Below are 23,160 nucleotides of genomic sequence, written 5' to 3'. Positions count from 1 at the left end.
CTTATTTATTTATTTTAAAGATTTGGTTATTTGTCAGAGAGAAAGAGAGAGAGAGAATGAACAGGCAGGGGGAGTGGCAGGCAAAGAGAGAAGCCTAGAGCCTGGGACTCCATCCCAGGACCCTGGGATCATGACCCGAGTCTAAGACAGAAGCTTAACCAACTGAGCCAACAAGGCTTCCCGACTCTAAACATTTATTTCCCGTGTACCATTCCTTAGGAAGCTACTAGAGGATATGTTCCAGTAAAATGAAGGGAAAAAAGCAGTAAAGAGGAAGGTATGGAGCTCAGAAAACAGAAAAACTGGACAAAGCAGCAAGGAAAGTTCCAGGATGAGAGAGAGGTAGCAAGAAGGAGCTAGCCAAGATTGTGACAGGATCACGGAGGGCCCACTAGCAGGAGGTGGCCAGGGGGAAAATGGAATGGTCCTCTGATATATTTCACAATTTAGGAAATAATATTGTCGGGTAAATGACAGGACTGTGAGTCAGATGGAAAAATAGTGAAGGACAGGCATGTTAAAAAACAAAACAAAACAATAACAAACCCTCAACAAATGAAAAAAAAAAAGGCAGTATTAACTCCAGGAGAAAACAAAAAGGTAAGAAAAGACATCATCACAGCATACAACCTGCCCCCAACATAAACAATGTTTACCTAAGTGATAATAATGTAACACATAAAGCTGTGATCTAAACGCATGGAGAGAATGCAGGAAGGGGAGAGGCGTGGAGTGGGGTACTCAGAAGAGGGCTAAATGCTCCTCTACCTAAGAGTATGTCAATAAAGAACGCCTTGAAGAGGCTATATCTGTAAATAACCATGCAAACCCTTTACTTAGAAATGAGGTAAGTAACAGAAGCAAACAACAATGAAGAGTCAGAAGTGCTTGCCTCTGGGGATCAGGACTGAGAACAGATGTTTTTATTACAAGCCTACTTCACATTGCGACTCTGCAAGACTTATCTTATCCTGGCAAATAAATGAGCAAAAATTAACATATGTCAGTAGCTGGAAACAGGGACGATACATTTAAGTATAAAGAATCAAAGAGTTATCTCCATTCTCTGTGCACTTAACACAGTCTACCTTTCGCAGCGTTTGTCGGACAGCGCCCCTGTCTGTACACCGGCAGTGCCGCCTGTGTGTTTCATAGACGTCGCCTCCCAGGAGCTCCGTTAGGTAGGTTTTATTATTCTAGATTTTATTATTCCCACTCTGTGAGAACGAGGTAGGATCAGAGAGTTAAATAATGGGGTGAGATCCCACTTGCCACTAAGCGGCCAAAGATTCCAACTTAGCCCTCATTGATTCCGACTCATCTGATGTTAATTAAACTAGCGGTGGTCACAACTAACATTTATTAAGCAGAACATCTATGCTTCATATGCATCTATGCTAATTAGCATCAATGTTATCCAGCAATTGATTCCTGGCTCCCTGGGCTCTCTATCTTTCTCTTTATGGCTTTATTCCCTCATTCAGTGGGAGCACATCCTCTAATAGCTGTCTACGAAAATGTCCATGGTGTAGCTCTAGGTAGACACTGTGCTAAATGTTCCATGTGGATTATCTCTTTTCCTACAATACACTAGAAGACATGTACCACTGTCACCATTTTATAGAAGAGAGACTCAGGGAGGCTCAGCGACCTGCCCCACGTCTGTCTCATCTCCTATAGAACTTAGCATGACAACTTACTCTTAGGAGCTGTTCAGTATATACTGGCTAATAAATAAAAATCACGTCCTGGGGGTGCCTGGGTGGCTCAGTGGGTTAAGCCTCTGCCTTCAGCTCAGGTCATGATCTCAGGGTCCTGGGATCGAGCCCCACATCAGGCTCTCTGCTCAGTGGGGAGCCTGCTTCCCCCCCCCTCTCTGCCTGCCTCTCTGCCTACCTGTAATCTCTGTCTGTCAAATAAGTAAATAAAAATCTTAAAAAAAATTACATCCTGAATAAGATAAACAAGAGGCTATTACTATTTCAAATACAGGGAGTGCCAGCCCTTTGGAAAAGAACCGTTTGTGGGACAGATACCTCCTCTCTCCTAAGAGCTGCCCCAGAGAAAAAGCTCTGGAACTAGAAGGGGGTCAGCAGTCAGTCAAATAGATGTATCTTGGCTTAATTGATTTGCAGGGATGATTGGAGTGAGAGACTTGAGATGGAGGGTTTCATTTTTCCAAAGAAACCTCCATTTAATTGAAAGGATTTCTGGCAAAAAAAAAAAAAAAAAAAAAAAGGAAAAAGATTATTTAAAAGGATGGTCTATGGCTTGTTAGAAAGGACCAAGGAGCTGGTCCAGCCATCTACATGTTCACAGCCCTGGAAATGAAGCTTTATAGAAAAGGACCAAAACGCCCCCCCGCCGTGGCCCTTGCCACCTGCAGCCCCCACTCCTATAAAAAGGACATGTAGAGAAACAGGAAGAAATATCCCCCCTACAGGATTCTTCCCTGGGATCCCAGGTAACTTTCTAACCTATCTCTTTCAGCTCATTCAACAGAAATATTAAGAAGATAGTATTCCCCATCAATTAACACCTGTACAGCAATCAACAGAGCTTCCCTGATATGTATTTTGAAAGCAGCAATTATCGTTTTAAATTCGCAGTGGAGTGGCCGATCCCACCCGCTGCCTACCTAACATCCATTCTCTCTCAGCACAGTCCCAATTTTGTGGGAAGCCTCGAACAACTATGCTTACACCTCTCTGGCAGCTAGATGGGACACAGTTTTGGCCAATGAGATGGAAGCAGAAGTTTCTGCAGATGTTTAAAGGGCTCTGTAGAGGGGTGGGGCAGAATTGGGGCAGAATCAGGGCAGAAGAGCCTTTGATTTGTTCTCGTCTTCATACCTGGAAAGTGGATGCAATGTTCAGCTGCACAGCAGCTATTTTGTGAGCATGAAGACAAAGGTCACACTCTAAGTATGGCTGTGGAAGATTTCACAGTAGGATGCCACAGGCATTTTGGGTCTAAGCTTAACCTCTGAATTCTTGGTTCATGAGAAGAATAAAATCCCTACTATGCACAAAACTGATTTTGTCTCAAACGAAGGCGATTCAAGCCTCCTAAGAAAGTCCTATGAACCCTAGCAACAGACTTCTGAGGCCCACAATCTGAGTGACTGCTTCTTCCGTTTGTGCTGATTCCTTTTTTTCTAGATCCAAAACCAGAGTAAGCAAGAGATCGGTAAGGACCAAGGACCGCCCGCCCACGAGCAGAGTGCCCTCCAAGGGGTCGGCAGCCCGTGAGGAGATAAGGCACAGTCCAGGACATGTGACGAACAGATCCTGCCTCAAGCCCTGAGCCACGCTTTTCAGCTTTTTCAGCCTCGAGTCATGTCTCCAGCCTCCACCACATCCACTGGAATCTCTCTGTTCTTTCATTCAGCTCTCGTTCTTCCACAGAAGCCCACTGTCCCCCAGGTTCCTACCAGCCCCAGCTCACATGACAGCCAAGCTCCTCGCCGTCATCCCAGAGCACCGCCAACCTCCCCTGACCATCTCCTCGGGGACCAGGCCACCCGTAATCACACCTGGAGCTCCCCTAGGGGCTTCATTCATCTACTTTCAGGTAATCTGGGCAAAGGGCCCATGGTTTCTGTGAATAAAACTGTGTCGACCTGGTATCTTTTAGGAAGGAAGAAGGGAGGCATCAGTAGATATCAGGGTTCGGGGTTGGTGGGGAGCACGAGGCATTGACTGAAGCCAGAGACCGAAAGCACAGCGAACACCACCCTTTTCCCGTCCCCAGGCCTGACACACACCCCACCTTCTCCTGCAGCTTCTAACACACACCGTGGCAAAGAACATGGGAAGGGCACACACCTCTTGCATTAGCAAAGAATACTGCCCCCCTCCAGCTCCCGTTTTCCCATCAGTGCTGCACAGCAGCTTTTGAAACAAAGCACTTCCAGGAAAAACAGGTTTAAATTGTTCTGAAATGCATATCAATTCATTGCATTGGCTCTTCAGAAGCACCTGGATTCTGGAGCCCGGCACACAGTGCTCCCACAGCGCTGACGGTCTCCGGGAGCCGGGGCTGGGCCACTTGGCCAAACCTGGGAAGCATGGTCTTGCTCTGGGGCTGGCCAAGGAGAGCCCTGGCCTCGGCGATCCTGAAATGCCGTTCTCTCGGAAGCCTGGTCAGCAGATGGCCTTTGCTACGGGCACGGTGACGTCATGGTACCCACCAGCCAAGTCCAGCCCCGGAGCCCTCTGTGATTTCAAAGACAGACCCTCTGCTTTATCCGGGTGCCCAGTCTTCACTGTTCAGCTGCCGCTTTGTTCTCTGGGTTGGGAGAAACTCAGAGCGTCCGCGGGCCCCTCTGAAGGCTTCAGGCTGAGACCTGGCTTGAAGTCACGCTAACATTTGCTAAAGTAACAGCTCTAATGGTCTAAGGTATTATGATAAGAACATTCCATTGTCTCAGAACTGTGTTCAGTCATCGGTTAGCCAAGATGGCCTGCATGACGGCTGGGGATATGGTCAGCCCATGGAGCTGCCCTGCTTCGACCTCTCCCAGTGGAACCCAAGTCCCTGCTGTGGAACAGACCCACATTCCTGTGCTCTCCACCCGGGTTCGCCATCACCCATTTGCACACCCGCTGTGATTCCTTGAGAGGGCTTGTGTGATGCTCACGGGGAGTGTCAGGCACATGCCGCCGGCCTGTGGTGAGCTCTGCGCACATCTGCCTGATGAGCGAACAAACAGGGCTCCTTCCAGAGTCCGGCCCGCATGCCTGGGGTTTCTACCGCGCAGAAACGGGACACAGAGTGCATTTCGGTGCATGAATCATAAGGAGATGTAATTCCAGCCCGGGAGAAGCGGAAGGAAACCACGAGTTCCTTTTTGATTTGGGGAATGGGGAGCCAGGTGGGAAGGGAAGGAATCAGACATGGGGCAGGCACAGCCCTAGACCGGATCCTGCACGGATGGAGTCCTGCCCCCGGGGCTGGCGGGTGAGTGCGTGTGGTGAGAGTCTTCTGAGTGAAAAGGTTGGGCCCTTGCGTTTCACAGAAAAGGTCACCAGCGTCATCAAGTAAGAGCCCCATGCAGACAGCGGCCAGGAACGAGGCTGGAGGGTTCTGTGCAAGCCACACCTGGACCTTAAATCTTCCCCTGTTTACCTCCTCCTGATGTCGCCTGGTTGGTTCTGCAACCCCAGGGGGAGTGCGAGCCCAGGTCAGAATGGCAGAGCCTGCCGGGTCCTAGGGGGTGATGGTAAGGAAGCCTGCAGGTTCGTGGGAAGAGGTAGGGCAGGAGCAAGGCTGGGGAGAAAGAGGAAGAAGGAAGCCCGGGGTGGCAGGTGAGCCTCTGCTTGGAGAATGCAGTTCTGAGGTACAATGCGGTGATCGGCCAGGGGAACGAGCAGCGGGCCACGCGGGCCACACTGCCGCTCAGATGGACTTATCTCCGGGGCCCAGGGCCGGTCTATAGCCTCACGAGCATGCTTTGAGGCCCCGGCAACAAGGTGATCTGGGCTCTCTCTCTTCTGCCTTTCGAAGGCGCACAGAACACAGACTCCGAAGCCATGCGGTCAACAGCCAAAAATGCATTTGTATTTTCATGGGGCTGTGCCTTCTGTGAAATATCATGAGGATGGGTAACTCAGTGACTCTTCTGAACACGTTTCCACACGTTTGACTAGGACTCTGCTGATGACTTCAATCAGGAGCGGGCTGGTATCTAGAAGCATGCAGATTTCAGGTTTCCTCCTGCGGGAAGAGAGAGGTAGCTTTGGGGGCAGGGTGTCCCTGCCTCTGGCTTTTTCCGATGCTTCTGCCACAGTCTGAGTGGACCGCACCAAGTGAAACCAGTGGGGCCGCCTCTGCTGCTGGAGGGCAGCCCCTCAGAGGCCTGAGGCTCCTGCTTTCCCGCGGCTGCAGGGGCTCCCACAGACGTCTTCTCGAAAGGCCTCTGGGGCTGGTGGGACCACTGAGGCAGGAAGCAGCTTGGTATGTGGACCTCAGACTTTCTTATTTTTACCCTGCGGTGTTCGAGGCTTGAGGTCAGAGCTGTACTTTCTCCGACATCAGTCCCCTGGACAGGTCTGCAGGCTACAGCAGCAGAAGAGCCAGAGGGAGGGCCTTTGCTAGATGCGCGGTCTCTGCAGACGTCTTTGGGGTACGCCTACAGAGCTGGGGCGCTGGGGTTGCATTTGCAAGGAGGATGTAGAGCCTGTCCTTGAGAGGTCAAAGTGCACTGTGCTTGTCGATGTCAGGTGACATCCCCCCCTTCCTGGAGAAGATGGGATCTGCACATAAAGAATCAAGGAATTCTACTCTGAATAAACTGAAAGTCTAGTCAAAAAAAAAAAAAATCTTTGCATAAGGAACTAACACTGTGTGTCCTACTGGAAAGCATCTAATCTTTTTTTCTTTTTTTAAAGATTGTATTTATTTATTTATTTGATAGACAGATCACAAGCAGGCAGAGAGGCAGGCAGAGAGAGAGGAGGAAGCAGACTCCCCGCTGAGCAGAGAGCCCGAGAGCCCGACGCGGCGATTGATCCCAGGACCCTGAGATCATAACCTGAGCCGAAGGCAGAGGCTTAACCCACTGAGCCACCCAGGAGCCCCAGAAGGCATCTAATCTTGAAGTGGGGATCCTGGGTATGAGTTCCAGCTCTGCCGTTTTCTGCTATGCGGTCTTAGGCATGTTGCTTAACCTCTCTGAGCCCCTCCCCCAGTCACTACCACCATTTCTCGGTCTGTAGAATTGGACAAGCAGCGCTAACATCTTAGGATTGCCGCTGTGCACACGGTAGGCACTTAATCAATATCACTTAATCTGGCCCTTTGGAAGCCAACGGCAAACTCTGGCTAGAAACAGGGTCTCTGCCGGATGTCCTGTGCAATCATGCCAAACAGAACTTAGACAAAAACACCAAAGATCTGTCTTCAACCGTTTTGTCGGGGCCGCCGGTTTGCATCTCACCCGCCCAGCGCTGTTGGCATCTCCTTATGTCCACTGTGCTGCTTATGGCCTCCGGGAAGGGATCCCTCTCTTTTCTTCCCTGGTCCACGCTGCGGTCCAGACAGGAGCTTGCACAGATGGGCGTTTAATATTTATAAAGGGATTGATTTCCAATGCATAAGTGCGCTCTCTCTTTTCCTCGTTTTAGCTTCCTCCCTGTGGCGGGGGAAGACCTTTGTGTCTGCAGACGTGGTGTGGGTCTTCACGACAGCCTGTGGACTGGCTCACACGCCCTTCTTTGGCACCGGCTTGCTTTGCTGTGTCTGCAATTTGGATCTCAGCGTCGATCTCTCTCAGCCTCTCAATCAGTCACGGATCAGAAGTCTAGAATCCACACTCTGTCCAATTTCTGACCTGCAGGGACAGAGCTATCTTGTCACAACCCACCCCGACTGGGTGAGAGCTGCGGCAAAGCCAGCTGGCCTCACGTTCTGTCGGGAAGAACACGATATCAGTCACTTTTTGCAGGGTGCTCCTTCCCTGGGGCACGGTCCGAGTCTGCAGGGCCGTCTGCGTCACCGCAGACAGTCCGTGCTAGCCACTGGCATGCTGCAAATCCGTTCGGTGTGGAAGCCTCCTTCTTGGAAAATTGCTAACCCCGTACCAGCCAGCACTTTCTGGAGAACGCTGAGGGCCTCTCTTGGTCCTGTGGGAGGTCACTAGCTGACCTTCAGGGGACACGTTTCTGGACGAAACTGTGGGTGTCTGACATGCAGTGGGCACTCATGCAGTATCAGAGGAGGGGAAAGAATGGAGCGTTGACAAAACCCACAACAGACGGCGGGAGTGGAGGTGGGCAGAGTGTCAGAAAAGATGGCTATGGTGCAGAAGGGCTGGAAAAACCACCCTCTGCAAATTCAGTGTGTCTCGCGGAGGGCGTCAGTCACCTAATCTAGGATTACGCTAGACCGGGCTCGCGCTTCCCAGGAGAAAAGGGACAATCAAGACTCCGGTGATGGAAAGCTGCGGGACGCGTCCGTGGTTGTTAGTTTCAACTGGGTGGCAAAATGAGAGTGGTGTCTCGCCGCTCAGCACAGTTGCTCGCTCACAAAGGACTCCGGGACAAACCACGGCCTCCGGAGCCTTCTGGGACCAATGACCCAGTTTGTGGGGGTTCCAGAAACCTGATTTGTTCCATTCCCCTCTTTCTGCACGTCTCGAAACGTCACCACTTATTGCAGACATGTTGGGGAGAATATGTTCGGCGCCTACCTCCAGCACTCTTATTTCCTTCCCCAGATTATTGTAACAGATTATTGTAACCATGAGCGTGTCCCTGCCAGATTCCGCCAGCACAGAGGTGAAATTCAAACCAGTCAGATTTCCTGTGCTGGGGCGGGGGGGTCTGCCCAGAGATGGCAAGGTGGGGGGGGCAGTAAGTCAGCTACAATGTATTTATTGAGGAACCACTATGTTGGGAGCAAAATAAGTTTGTGCCTCCAATGAAACATCCGGCTTTTGGGAGGGAGAGAGAAGCAGGAAAGGACCCAGAAAGGGTCCCTTTACTTACAATTAACTGCAAAATAAACAGCTCCCCCATGCATCAGGGCCCCTCCTTTCCACAGCCCCTATAGCCTCACATTTCAATTAGCTCTGTTTTCTGGCCCCCTATCACCTCGGATAATCAAGGGCTGGCAGTAATTAATTGTGATAATGTGCTCTGGGGCACAGCCAACCGTAGCTCAGGAAGGAAGGCCAGAGACGTTCCTGTCCTCAACATGCCCGCGGACGAGGGCTGCTCAGGGTTCCGGCTGCACAGGCCTCGGGGTGGGCAAGGGTGGCGGGTAGAGAGCCTCACAGGCCTGCAGGTGGCTTCTGGTGTCTGCGACATCATGGCGGCAAGCAGGGGTCCCCCCCCCCCCCCCCTTCCACCTTCCTTCCTGGTCCTCACAGCCCCGAGCCCTCCAAGCCACTGACTCCAGAAATGAAGACATTTATACGCACAGTGGGATACGATTCAGCCACGAAACGGAACATGGTGCTGATCTGCACTATACCACGGGCAAACCTTGAAAACCTCACACAGAGGAAAAGAACCACACCCGAAAGAACCACGTTTTGTGTGATCCCGTTTATGTGCCATGTCCAGGAGAGGGAAATCCACAGACACAGAAACGAGGTGGACGACAGGCTACCAGGGGATGGGGACTGGCCGAGATGGAGGGGTGACTGCTAGCAGAGAAGGGGTTTTATTCTGGGGGTGCTGGAAAATGCTTCAAAGCTAGGTGGAGGGTGTGATTGTGCAACACGGGGAGAGTGCGGAATGCCACTGAATAGTTCACTTTCAAACGGGGGTGCACCTGAGTGCCTCAGTCAGTTAAGTGTCTGCCTTCTGCTCAGATCATGATCTTGGGGTCCTGGGATCGAGCCCTGTGTGGGATTCGCCGCTTAGCAGAGAGCCTGCTTCTCCTTCTCCCTCTGGGCTTTCTCTCTCTCTCAAGTAAATAAGGTCTTTTAAAAACAAAATAAAAAGGGGTGTGGAGGTTATGTGAACTTCACCTCCATCCTTCAAATCAGATCAAATAAATAAATACAGCTACAGTTTCTGGAGCACACGAGAGGTGCCAGGTCCTTGCTGGGAAGGTACTATCAACTCTGATGAAGAAGTAAGAGGCCCAGGGCCTGGTGGCGGGGTGGGGGGGACCTGAGGGTGGTTGAGGGACCGAGTCAAGCCTACGAGGCCCGCACGCACCCTCCTCCTCCAGGCACCCCTGGGAATCAGGAGTGACGTCTGCGGAGGGACGCTGCCTGCAGGAAATGCAGGACAAGGCCCAAGGGAGGCAGAGGCAGCAGAAGCAGCCGGGGTGCGTGCGGGTTTGTAGAGAGGACGAGGGCGGAGGAAAGGGAAGAGGAACTCATGGTTTTTAGCCCCCACAGCGGGTTAAATAACCCACAGGTGCACGGCCCAGGGATGGGACGGACGCGAGTGGGGGTGGGCTCCGGCCGGGGGTGGGGGGGCGGGAATGGGAAAGTGGGGTCCGGCCAGGAAGGGCTGCTTCCGTGGAAGTGTCCGTGGAACCGTCACGTCCCTCCTCCTGGGAGCGACCGCCGGCGACCGGCACATGAACTTAAGCAATTTCCCGTAGGCCAGCTCACCTGTGTTAAAGCCACCAGGCAGCTTGAAACGTAAAAGAAACAGAGGGAAACTCACATTTTCCACTCCTTTGTGCGGGATAAGAGGGTAAATGGGACGAGGATTTGGCAAAGCATCTTAACACACCCGGCTGTTCCTTGTAAGGGGAGTTCTGTCTTGTGTGCGTCTCTCCTTGTTAACGAGCTATTAAGTAAGAGTGTCTTTAAATGAATCTGTCGGGGCTGGAGGCTGGTGGGTGTCTCTTTTCACTTTCTCCCCTGCTGGGTGCTGGCAAACACCACCCGTGTTTTTCTGATGTTCTCTGTGCTTCCTACACGGTGGGGTGGAAACATTTGCCTAGCCTCTGAGAGCAACAGGGGCAGGAATCTGGGGATCTCCACACTCAGAGACCATCACTAGCTTCTGTCCATGAAAGCGAAAGCTCGTAAATCAGATGCAATCAGAAAACCTTTTTTTTGGGGGGGGGGCTTGTGTCAAATGACTTGATCACCTATAATTAATTAAATAAGGCGCCTGTCAAAACTGCACCCAGACACGGGAAATCAGGACGGACTCGAGGGCTGTTAAGAGTGAGCGTGGATTGCTGGGGACAAGGGAACCAGCTGATTTTGTGACCCTCTCTGGGCCTGTGTGGGGAGCTGGGAACAAGTCCGTCTGCAAAGCCAGGCTTGAAGGCCAGCTGCCTGGCGCTCTCTGCGATTGTCACTGGCCAAGCGGGCCTTTGTCCCCAGGCCAGGAGACTTCTCCATGGAGGAATGGCACCCGCTGCGAGACTTTGAGACACCCCTGCGCTTATACTGTCTCTTGTTTTCAAGGATGCCTCCTAGACCTCCCTGCCTTCTTTCTAACCCGTGATGTCAGTTTGATCCCCTCAAGGTACGACTGTCTGATAAACACAAGAGCCCAAGGACTACAAAAGTTTCAGCCCAGCAGGACCTAAGGGATTCTTGAGGCCTTTTAGTAGGAAATGAGGAACCTTCTCTGAGGCCCTGGGGAGATGCTGGTGGGGCGGGGGCAAGGGGTGGGAGGACTTCCCCTTGGGCCCTGGTCCTTCTGCCTCCCAGAAAAGTCATTCATGCCCCGCTGTGCTTTTCCGCCCTGGGTTCTGGATCAAAGTTCTCTCGCTGGGCTCAGGCTCCAGCTTCTCTCTCTCTCCCTCTGTGTTGGCTACAGGCAGGGGTTGGACCTCGGGTTCACGTGCTGATGGACCCTCGGCAACAGGTTCTTTCTTTGCACATGTTATCTTACTAAAGCTCAGAAGAGGCTGCTAGGAGCTCCTGGGGAGGGCGGGGATCCCCGGAGGGCAAGACTGTGGGGCTTCTGGCTGCCGACCCCTCCAGCGGGGAGCCTGGGTACCTCTCTGTGCACTCACGCCCACACCTCTGCCCTCGGCCCCCGCCCCGTCAGAAGAAAGTTAAAAAAAAAAAAAAAAAAAGAACAACAAAACCCAGCACACAATAATGGGAGCGTTCTGGTCCAAATCGACCAGGCATTTATCGAGGGCCCTTCTCTGAGCTCCGTTCCACGCTCTGTGCAGTCGACATGACAGCATCAAAGAGTCGCCCCAGCACCGGGGGGTCGGGAGCCACACCGTGTTGTTTAAGAAGTTCAGAAATGGACAGGAATATGCGTGAAGCCGTGAGACACACGCTGTGGACGAGAGCAAGAGGGAGGAGGTAGGGGGTGGGGGGGGGTCGCCCAGCAGCCCCCAGTCTGCTGCAGAAGCCCTCCCTGACAAGGACGCAGCTTCCCCAGCTCTGCACCCACATGGTTCCAAGCAAAAGGACCGGCCAGTCAGAAAATATACTTACGTGCTTGAAAACTAGCTCGGTCCTGGGTCTGCCTAGGGGGGGACTCTGTGTGGTCCCCTCCAACTCCCTCTCCTCCGGTGCGTGGCCTACAGGGCCCCCAGAAAGTGCTGATGCTGCAGGGAGCCAGCGGCCTCCCCGGAAGCCCACACAACACCCCCCTCGGAGGCCGCCTCTAATTTTAGCAGGGCCAGAGGTGGGGGCTGGGGGGCTGCCATACTTCCCTTTTTATTTTTGTTCTGAGCAGAGTCTGTGGGTGACTTTCCACCGAGGGGGAGGCTGGGAGACGCGGAGGGGACGCTGCTCTCTCTGGCAGGTGGGGCCGCGTCTGCCGCTGGGGCGCAGAGGGGATGGGGGTGCCGGAGTGGAGGGAGGAGGGGCCAGGAGTCTGGCATCACTTGTGCTCTCCCTGCCTGCTGGCCCCTGCCGCCGTCCCAGACCTCACCAGGGACACCGCAACCTCCTGCCTGTGACCTCCACCAAGGAGGACTCCTGGCTGGCCTAGAACATTCCAGGGAAGATGCTCCCGCAAGTCTCATATCAAGCTGCCCGGAGCCAAACAGCCCATCCTACTCTTTTCTCCTCCAGACATCCCATCCAGACGTCCACGGTAGGCGACGGACCCGGCTCCCCTCTGCCTCTCTGACCACCCGTGTCTCTGCCTTCTTACCCTGTGGGCTGCCCAGCGGGGGGGGGAGGCTCTGATCACCCCATTCCCCTGGGGGAACACAGGGCCATGTCCTCTCAGGGAAGTGGGGGCAACGGAAGCCGTGGGTGGACGGGTCCAGGTGACGCTCGCACACGCCGGTGACCCAGCAAGGCCGTCCCGCCCCCTTCCTAGAAGCTCCCCGCCCCGCCTCCACACCTGGGTGAGCGTCCCCGCCCAGGCGCCCTGGCCCCACACGGCGGAGTCCCACACTGCTTCAGCTTCCCTCCTGTGTCCCAGCCTATGTGGATCACCACAGAACTTTCTGGACCCTCTCCACTTTCCTAAAATACTGCAGTGAGATCAGGAAGCCCCACGCATTCTAAGTACCCAGTGCAGTGAGTTCTGAAAAGAAGACCCCCTTATGACCAGTTAAGAAGTGGACTGTGGCCAACACCCTAGAAAGTTCCTTCACAGACCTTTCCATCCTGTGTTCCCACCCTCCGGGGTCACCAGTCCTGGGATGTCTGTCACCGAAAGACGGAAAAGCATGCAATGCACTGTTTAGGACCTGGCTTGCTGTGCTCAGCATGTCGAGGGGCATGCATTTGTGTCATGGTCACGGGCTTTTGCGCCTCACAGCTTATCTGTTTGCCTCTCAGTGGACATTTGGGTGGTGTCCCAAGCTCTCTTTTTGGGGACATTCTCGCACAGATCTTCATATGGACATGTGTTGTCATTTCTTTGGAATAAATACCTGGGATTAGAATTGCTGGGTCATGGCGTCGGGGTACCATCAGCTCCGTAAGAAACCGCCCATTTTCCAAGGTGGCCGTGGGGTCCTGCCCTCCAGCCCGAGCGGGTGAGTGGTCACACACAGAAGCCAACGGTCAGGGAGCTCATGCACAGAGCTCACTCTGGTCAGCCTCTGGGCACGGCGGGTGGGCTGGGTCTGCAGGGCACCCTCTGAGCCCTCGGTATCTCCACTGTCACATGGGGACAATGACCATGCCAGTGTCACTGGGGGTGTGAGGATGAAAAGGTGAAGTTTGGAGAACACGAGCTCAGTGCCTACATCTGGTCAGCACTCAGGGCTGGACACAGCTGATCTCCCATCAGGGATGGCCCAGCCTCCCTCCTGAGGACAGAAAGGGGTTTGCAGCATCTCCTGGTCGTGCTCCCATGTTCAAGGTGCTGATGGCATCACTGCTGGGTGAGCGGAAAGGAGTAGGAGGGAGGTGAGCACGTCCCCCTCTCTGGGCAGGGGAGGACCTTCAGAAGAATAGCTGGGTCCATCTTCTTCCCAGTTCTCGCCCTCCAATTCTGAAAGCCGAGCCCTACTCTAATGCCACAGAAGGGAAGTCCTGCTTAACGGCAAATCCTGCCACGGGCCAGCAGTCCTGTGTAGCAGCTGACATTACCACCCAAAGCCAAGCCTCGGGGGAGTCGTAGGATTGGCCTGAGGCCACACGATGTCTTCGTCAGCTTCTGCTGCTACAGCAACACCCCTCCGACTTGGTGGGCTTAAACAAGAGGGACTCAGCTCTCACAGTTCTTCAGCCTGGGCAGTCCAAGGTCAAGGTGCTGGTGGGTTCCGTGTCTGGTGAGACCTCTTCCTGGTTCACGGATGGCCACCTTCCCATGCTGTCCTCACCTGGCCTTTCCTTGCCTTGAGCTCATGAAGAGAGAGCTCCCCTACCTCTTCCACTGCCTGTAAGACCCCAACCCCATCACAAGGCCCCCACCCTCATGACCGCATCTAACCCTAATTACCTCCCAAAGGTCCCTCCTCCAAATACCACCCCACAGGGGCTTAGGGCTTCCCCACATGAATTCTGGGGAGGGTTTAGGGCTGGCTCTGCCTGGGATAGAAGGCTCCTGTGTGTGTCCCAAAGGAGTAGGGCCTCCCTCTACCTGCTATGCTGTGAATATCACCAGGACACTGTCAACTGAGTGACGACTCCCGGACTCGCTGGCAAATCGATGGGAAGGAAGCACCACGGCGAAGCCTCCGTCCTAGTTGGTCAGAGCGCAAGGTAATGGGATTTCAGACCCAGGAGTGGTCTTTGGTGCCATTTCAGACCCCTTGAAACAAGGGGTGAATCCCCTGTTAGCGAACGTGAGTACTGACCGATGGAAGGGAGCCCTTGCTGAATGAATGCTACCCACAAATGGTGGGCCTGGTGTCTGCAGGGCCCTCCGCGGGCGTTCCCGCAGGTGGCCTTCTCCATGCCTGCCCTGTGGGATAGGTCGCTTTACCCTCATGCTGCAGAAGAGGGTCCGGACACCAGGGCCCAGACCCCACGGGGTGGTGGGGGAGGCACAGGGACCGATTCCGGTCTTCTCTACCTCTGCACCCTGGACTTTCCATCATGCCCCATTTTTCTTTGTCCTGCACAGAAAGCGGATCTTTCTAAGGAGAGATAAACCCACCAGAGCCAGGATGAGGGTAGGGGAAAGGGGGTCCAACCACGTTGCAGGGTAGGGCCAAGTGCTTTCATGTCCTTCTGTCCCTGGGAGTCTAAGACACTCCCCACCAGAGAGACCAGCACGGGGTTGGTAGAATTCTTTCCTGGACTCAATGGGGAGATGCCCACTGGGCTCATCAGGGGCGCAACACAGGGGGTGGGGGTGCCTGCATGGAAAGGCAGAGGGAGCTGTATCGTCACGGGCAGCCGCTGAGAAGAGGTGCCCAGAGCCCCTCCAGGGGAGGTGGCAGGAGCTAAGTGACACGTGAGAGGAAGTGGCTTCCAGCAGCTTCCTGCACGCACACCCAAGGAGGTTCAAGTCTGAGCTGTAGGTGAAGAATGATTTCTCTACTATGGCAAGAAAGAAGAAGAAGAAAAAAAAACCCCAACAACAACGCAAAACATCCGGCTCTGTAATAACAGCCTTGCGCGGTGTGGGGGGCAGGGGACCCAGACACAAAACACACCCAACGTGGAGTGGCGCTTTGGGGCATCAGCTGCATCCCGGAGGCCCCGGTCTGTCCTGCTACGGCCCCAGAATGCGTTCGTTTGGGCCCACCCAAGGACGCAGGATTCAACCTCTCCCCTTTGTGTTATTTGTTTAATTTATCTCCGCCTTGAAACCGTAGTTCTAAACACTGCAGGCCCTTGACTGCTGACTCAGCTGCCAGAGCCAAAACTCATAAAATCCTGTTTCCAAAAGGTCCAATGATTTTATTTTCTGACCATAAATATGAAATTTAATTAGCAGCTTGCTGCTAATGAAGTCGCCACAGAAGCCAGCCTGGAGACCGCAGAGCAGGAGCAGAGCAGGAAAAGACCGCCCCACATTAAACAGAACCTGTGGACCTGTTAACCCTTGCCTCTCCCTCTGCCCTTCGCCACGACCCCTGAAGCCTGGAGAGCAAGGGAGCAGACTCCGAGCGGGAAGGACTAAGGCGGGGTGGGGGTTGCTCACTTAGAGACTGGGATGCGGGTAGGATGTCCCCTCCGGTTGGTGGGAAGTTCCTGGGCACTCTGGCCTGGCTGTGTCTCCACGGCAGGGGGGGGGGGACTGGAAAGAGGCTGAACGAAAAAGAACTAAAGCTAAGGAAGAGCCCCGTTACTCTGTTTCGTTGGACACTTGGGGCTATTCACACTTGACCAAACACATGAATTCCAACACCCACCTGCTCCTCCAACTACCCCTGGTCTCAGTTTAACTTTTATAAAATGGAGTCTATAAATAATCTATAAATAGTTTATCTATAAAATAGGCATAATGCTCACAGCTGGTGGAATTTTAGTGATGATGGAATGTATTTCTAAAGCCTGTGCCTGGAATATAGCAGGTGCTCAATAAATGGGAGCCATCATTATTAATATCCTTGGATGGATTCATTCATTAAACCCAAAGTCCAGAACTCAGTAAGATCTGAAGTCCTATTGCGAAGAAACGGACTATTTCAAGCATCATTCAAGAAGCTGAAGGTGAAACATGGAAACCCAGTCCACACGGTTGGTGCTAAAATAATGCTGTCATCAACCAAATGTGTCCTGCGCCAGTGTCTAAGACCCAGGTGTGTGTGGATGGTGTGAGAGTATGTCCATCAAGCAGAGGTCATGGCGCACACACAGATTCCCCAAACAAACATCTGTTAGATGTGAGGGTCTCCTTCCCTCCTGAGGGGATCTCCAGCACGAAACTTCAGACTGAGTTTGCAGTCAAGGCACACTTGTGTGACAGTACGATACTCTAGAAAAAAGTTTATGGCAGAAGGTAATAGAGTTTTTAGGGTTGTTTTCATGCTTGCCTTTTTTTTTTTTTTTTAACTGAAGCATGCTTCTGTTCTGCTGGCATATGAGAACTTGAACCAGTAGGAATAGCACGTGTTTCAGCTCCTGTGGCTCTGGGGGAAATTCTCCTAGGGTCACCGCTGAGATTTCTGGGATGCTAGAGGCTGAACCCCCTCAGGTATAACTGTCAGCCCCAGCAGGTGCAGATGGCTTTAAGGATTAAATGTCATGGGTAAACGATGCTGGGTAAATCCAACCCTATTGTCTCCATTTACTGGGTTTAGCACCACGGTCTCCTCTACACCACAAGCATCAGTTGATTGCCCATGTGAGGAACTACCCTGGCTCACGGGCTGAAATCCCTCCCCCATCAGTGCTGTCCCACGGCCTCGACACCATCTGGAGCCTGTGGGACCTGCAGCTCCTTAGGCCTCATCTCAGACCTTCTGAGTCAGAGCTTGCATTTTAACAAGCTCACTGGGTGACTCACACAGACACGGGTAAGTGCTGTCCTAGCTCAGTCCTCACTGTTGGCAGAGACGCGGGTTGCTGACTTGCCTGTTCACTCCCCATCCAAGTCTTCTAGAACGTTTCTTTGACACGGGTGCTGGTCTCTCACAGCTCACACCTTGCCTGGCCTTTGATGAAGCCCATTTTGGCTCAATACATTCATTCAGATCTTAGAGGTGACTGAGCCCCATGTGGGACCAGGTCTTTATACTTCATACCTCAGTGGCCCTCACTTTGTCCTGGCCTTGCTGTGGGCCCTAGATGCTTATGTATGCAATGCAACAGCTCAGTGGTTCACTGGCTTCATTTCTAATCAACAACCTGGAAACAACTTCTAAAACTTAGGGACCTGGGCTCTGCTGTCCATTACCTATCTCTTCCAACAATCACCTTCCAATGGATCATGGAAGAACACTATTTACTTGTAGCTAGTTCTTCTGTAAAGTGAAGTAAGGGTTTTTCTGCAAAGTAGGATTAAGCTCCTCAGGTATTTCTTATAAAATTCCAGTTTTTAAAAAAATTTATTTTATTTTTTATGATTTTATTCATTGATTTGTCAGCAAGAGGGAGGGTACAAGCAGGGGGAGGAGAAGGAGGCTCCCCGTCGAGCAGGGAGCCCGATGTGGGGCTCGATCCCAGGACTGTGGGACCATGACCTGAGCTGAAGGCAGACTCTTTACCAACTGAGCCACCCAGGCATCCCTAAAATTCCAATATTTTATACAACAAGATTTTTGGGTATACTTAAAGTCTTTTCTTGTGGACAGGGTGCCCCATGATTTCTACTTACAATAAATCCTAAATCATTGCTCATCTTTTATAATACCTTCTTATCTGGCTTGGTGAATTCAGATCAGTCATGAGGTATGCAAAAAGTAACACACCATGAATAACAGCAAAAATATTAAACAATTATAAAGTGACAAGATACCTGAAATAACTATTTGTAGACATTGGGACAGGTGGCTCAGGATGACCATAACAGAAGAGAAATTCAGGAGGCAGGCCTCAGGACTGCTCTGGCTTTTTGCCTGGATGCATTTTACATAGTATGGGCAAAAAGGTGGATCCCAGAGGATGGCAGGTTCACCAAACCGTGGAGACGAAGATCAGCGTTCAGGGCTGTTGATGTCTAAAGTTTGGGAGGAGAGATACCAAGAGCAACTAACAGACACAGACACAGACACAAGCTAAATACTAAACTATACTTACACATGGAAGACTCCATGAGTGCAGCAGACAGTAACTATCACAGGGCTGTGAACTGATAAATTTCAGATGACACACAGGACTGAGAGATGTCAGACTTCCAACTAGCCAGACCAGAGAAACTTCACTGAGTTCAGAGATCCAGAAAATCTCTACCTTAGCAGTAGATCTACTCTAACTCCAGAATAAAGACTGCTCTAGATATACCTAACAAAGCTTAACAATAAGTTTCAAAAGGATTAGGCCCATTCATACATAAAGTAATCAAAACTTATCATGATTCATGATCAAATCCAGAAACTTGGTATTCACAATGACCAGAGTTCAAGAAAAAAAATTATTAGACATGTGTATAAGCTGGCAAATTTGACTCATAACCAGAAGGGGGAAAAAGTCAATAGAAACAGATCCGGAAATTACAGAAATATAATTTTTTATTTTTGGATCTGGAATGTGCCTGCTAAGACTTTGAAACAGCTATTATAAATATGTCAAAATTTAAAGAAAACATGAGCACAAGAGCAAAACAGGTATGAAACAAGAAATAGCTACATGAAAATTCTAGATGTAAAAATTAGAATATATAAGTTATAAATTCAAATAGATGGGTTTAAAAACCACTTAGACATGCAGAATCATCAGTGAACTTGAAAATAGAGCAAGAAAAACTATCTACCTGAGGCAGAGAGGAAAAGAAAAGGCTGAAAAGACTGAACAGAGAATTAGTGAATTGTGGGATAACATCACATAGTCTAACACTCATGTAATTAGAGTCCCAGAAGGAGAAGAGAAAGAGAAATTGGGGGAGAGAAATTATTTTTAAAATGTTTCCATTTTTGACAAAAAATATCAACTCACAGATTCAAGAAACTCACTGAGCTTGAAGCAAAATAAATAAAAAACTATAATAGGAATATCTCAAATTGCTGGAAATTGAATATAAAGAGAAAAAATTTAAAAGCCAACTGAAAAAAGAGATATTCTATACAATGGAATAATGATAAGAATTACCGTTCATTCCTCATGGGAAACAATGTGAGGGGGAAGAAAATAGAACTACATCTTTAAAGTGCTGAAACAAAAAGTCAACTAGGAATTCTTTATCTGGGGAGACATCTTTCAAAAGTAGGATGAAATAAAAGCTCTTTCTTTGATATAAACCTGAAAAGATACATCACAGCAGACCTGTCGTATGAGGAATGTAAAGAATAGTCTTCAGAATGAAAACAAATGATACCAGACAGAAACTTGAAGTTGCATGAAGAACTGAAGAGTGTCAAAAATGATAAATATGTAAGTAAATACATTTATTTTTCATTTTTAATTTCTTTAAAAATAACTGATGATTTAAAGCAAAAATAACAACTTATTGTGTACTTTATAACATATGTAGAAAACACAATAACAATAACACATGTAGAAACAACTTATTGTGTACTTTATAACATATGTAGAAAACACAATAACAATAACACAAGAATGAGGGGGGTTAAATGAAAGCATACATCCTAAGTCTTTATGCTAGATGCATAAAGCTATATAAGTGCAGGGTAGATTGTAGCAAGTTAAAAGGTGCGTTATATGAACCATAGAGCAACTGTGCACCTACAAATAAAGCAAAGAGGTTGTCTAACAAGTCGACAGAGGAGATAAAAATGGAACATCAAAAAAGACCTTGATTAATCCAAAGAAAGGCAGGAAAGAAGGAAAAATGAAACCAAGAATGGATGCATCATAAAGAAAAGACTCAGACAGTAAATGTAAATGGACTAAACACATCAATTAAAAGGCAGAGACTGTCAGGGTGAATTAAAAAAAAACACTCAACTATATACTGTGTTAATAGACACACATTAAATATAAAGACATAAGTAAGATAAAAGTAAAAACATAGAAACATTATTCATCAGACCTGGAATGGCTATACCAGTATCCTAAAAATAGGCTTCAGAAAAGGAGTATTACCAGAGATAAAGAGGGACATTTTGTAAAGATAATGGAGTCCATTCATCCAGAAGCTTTAACAGTTCTAAATATGTATGCATCTAACTATAGAGCTTCAAAACATGTGAAGCAAAAAATGGACAAAACTGAAAGGAAGGTTGGACAAACTGACAATTATAGTTGTAGATTTCAACATCCCACTCAGTTATTGTTAGGATAAGTAGATAAAAATCAAGGACACAGAAGATTTGAACATCACTACCAACTAACCTGACCCAACTGACATTTACAAAACACAACAGGTAACAACAGCGGGATCCCTGCAGAATACAGGTGCTTCTTAGGTGTGTATGAAACATTCACTAAGATTTTATGTTGGGCCATAAAACAAATCTCAACAACTTTATAGGAATTAGAATTATATAAAATATAATAAAGGGAATAAATTAGAATAAATTTATAAATTTAAGGCAAAAGGGAAGGGAAAAATTAGAAAAAGGGAAATAAATTAGGGAAAAAGGGAATAAATTAGAATTGATAATTAAAAATCCCTAGATATTTGGAAATTAAATGATACAGTCCTAAATGATACAGTCCTAAATAAAGAAGAAGCAAAAGGGAAATTTTGAAAATATTTTGAACTGAATAGAAATAAAAACACAATGTCAAAAATTTGGGGCACACAGCTAAAGCAATGGTTAGAGGGAGATTTATGTTTTTTTTTAAATTTTTTAAAACAGATTTTATTTATTTATTTGACAGAAAGAGAGAGAGAAGCACAAGTAGGCAGAGCAGCAGGCAGAGGAAGAGTGAGAAGTAGGTTCCCTGTTGAGCAGTGAGCCTGATGTGAGGCTTGATCCCAGGACCCTAAGATCATGACCTGAGCTGAAGGCAGATGCCCACCAAACTGAGCCACCCAGGTGCCCCAGAAATTTATAATTTTAAAGGTTTATATCAGGAATGAAGAATGGTGTAAAATTAAGTAAGTAGAGGAAAGGAGACAATAAAGGTAAGAGTGGGAAACAATAAGATAGAAACTATAAGAGCAATATGGAAAAAGTCAACAAAATAGCTTGTTTGAAAAGATTAACAAAACTGATAAACCTCTAGCTAGACTGATTAAGAAAAAAAAAGAAAAAACAAAATAATTCAAGTAACAGAGATGAGATACTAACTATAGATTCACCAGGTGCTGAGAAGATATTATGGGAATATTATGAAAAACTTTATGCCCACAAATTTTATGCATAAAAGGACAAAAACTATTCAAAAGATGCAAATTTCAAAAGTTGGCGTAGGAAGAAATAGACAATTTGAGTCAGCCTACCTAATAAAGAATCTGAAGTCATTATCAGAAACTCTTTCACAAGGAAAGCTCTAGACTCATTTGGCTTCACTGGTGAATTCTACCAAACACTTCAGATAGAAATAACACCTACAAATTCTTTTTATAAATATAACATCTATAAATTCTTTCATAAAAGAGAGAAGTAGTACTCCCCATCTCATTTTAATGTGCCCAACATATGCTGATGCCAAAACCAAAAAAAGTACAGGAAAAAAAAAAACAGTACCCTCCATGAATATAGATGCAAAAATCCTTAATGTAAATTTAGCACAAAATTTCAGAAATATATAGAAAGGATATTACATCATGACCAAGTGGGATTGCTTCCAGGAATGCAAGGTTAGTTCAACATTCAAAAATCAACCACTAGTTCATCATATTAAGAGACTAGAGGAAAAAACCACATGGTTACCTCAATAGAAGCAGAAATCAGTTGGTAAAATTCAACTCATTCATATTAATGACCCTCAGCAAACTAGAATAGAAGGAATTTCCCTCAAGCTGATAACAGCTATCACCATACTTCATGATAAAAGGCTACATGCTTTCCTTCTAACATTGGGGCCAAAGCAAGGATAGTCACACGAATCACTTCTATTCAACATTGTACCGGTATTTCTAGATGTGGATTAGGGCCAGTAAAAGAAATAAAGGAAAGGAAGTTTGGAAAGGAAGACATAAAACTGCCATTATTTATAGACATCATAATTTTGTACAGAAAAAATACAAAGGAATCTGTAAAAAAAATACGAGAGTATCAGTAATAACTACTTTCAATTAATCATAAATTAGCAAGGACACAGGATGCAAGGTCAATATACAAAAATAAAAAAACTAGTATCAAAAAACATAAAATACTATAGATTTACATACAATGAAAGATGTATGAAATGTCCACACTAAAAACTACAAAGTATTGCTAAAAGAAAGAAAGAAAGAAAGAAAGAAACCCTAAACCAATTGGAAAGACCTAACCCAATGTTCATAGACAGGAAGACACTTCGGTATCATTAATTAGGATCCAAATTTACCTATGACAGCGAACATTTCAATCAAATATCAAAGAGCTTTTTTGGTATAGCATGAATAAACTGACTGTAATATTCATGTAGGACAGCAAGGAAAATTTGTGGGGAAAAAAGGACAAAATTGGAGGAATAGGATATAAATTAATATATATTAATTATAAATTTATGTATTACATATTCATTTATATGTTATATACTACATTCTTAAATAACATGTAATTATTATATTATAACATATATTATATACAGATATCATGTCCAGGCTTACTGTGAAACTACAATCAGCAAGACAGTGTGTTTTGCTGTGTAAAGATAGGCAACGTTATCAGTTAACAGAGGAGTGAGTCCAA

At 48.4% G+C, this 23,160-nt stretch overlaps 1 protein-coding gene and 1 long non-coding RNA gene across 7 annotated transcripts in view; one reads left to right on the top strand and one right to left on the bottom strand.

Annotated features, from left to right (window-relative positions):
* The window catches only part of CARD11 (caspase recruitment domain family member 11), a 110,902-nt gene that overhangs the window by 42,432 nt on the left and 45,310 nt on the right, over positions 1 to 23,160 (bottom strand). Inside the window, exon 1 of one of the 4 annotated variants that reach the window (XM_004776365.3) lies at positions 11,885 to 11,974. The exons of the other annotated variants lie outside the window; for them this stretch is intronic. The gene's annotated coding sequence lies outside the window, so the exon portion shown is untranslated. Of the gene's footprint in view, positions 1 to 11,884; positions 11,975 to 23,160 lie in introns of those variants that run through there. 4 annotated transcript variants of the gene reach the window in all.
* On the top strand, positions 12,142 to 16,339 carry LOC123390707. Of its 3 annotated transcripts, none has more exons than XR_006605279.1 (3): positions 12,142 to 12,491; positions 13,242 to 13,389; positions 13,613 to 16,339. It is a non-coding gene; the product is annotated as an uncharacterized LOC123390707 (long non-coding RNA). The 3 variants fall into 3 exon arrangements; XR_006605278.1 differs by having other exon boundaries at positions 12,149 to 13,389; positions 13,613 to 13,740; positions 13,835 to 16,337; XR_006605280.1 differs by having other exon boundaries at positions 12,152 to 13,389; positions 13,613 to 14,563; positions 14,928 to 16,337.

This window comes from Mustela putorius, unplaced genomic scaffold, assembly GCF_011764305.1.
Source record: "Mustela putorius furo isolate JIRA1106 unplaced genomic scaffold, ASM1176430v1.1 tig00000139_pilon_pilon_pilon, whole genome shotgun sequence".
Lineage (NCBI taxonomy): Eukaryota > Metazoa > Chordata > Mammalia > Carnivora > Mustelidae > Mustela > Mustela putorius.
Note: the sequence above shows the minus strand (reverse complement) of the source record. Positions and strands in the feature narration are given on the sequence as shown.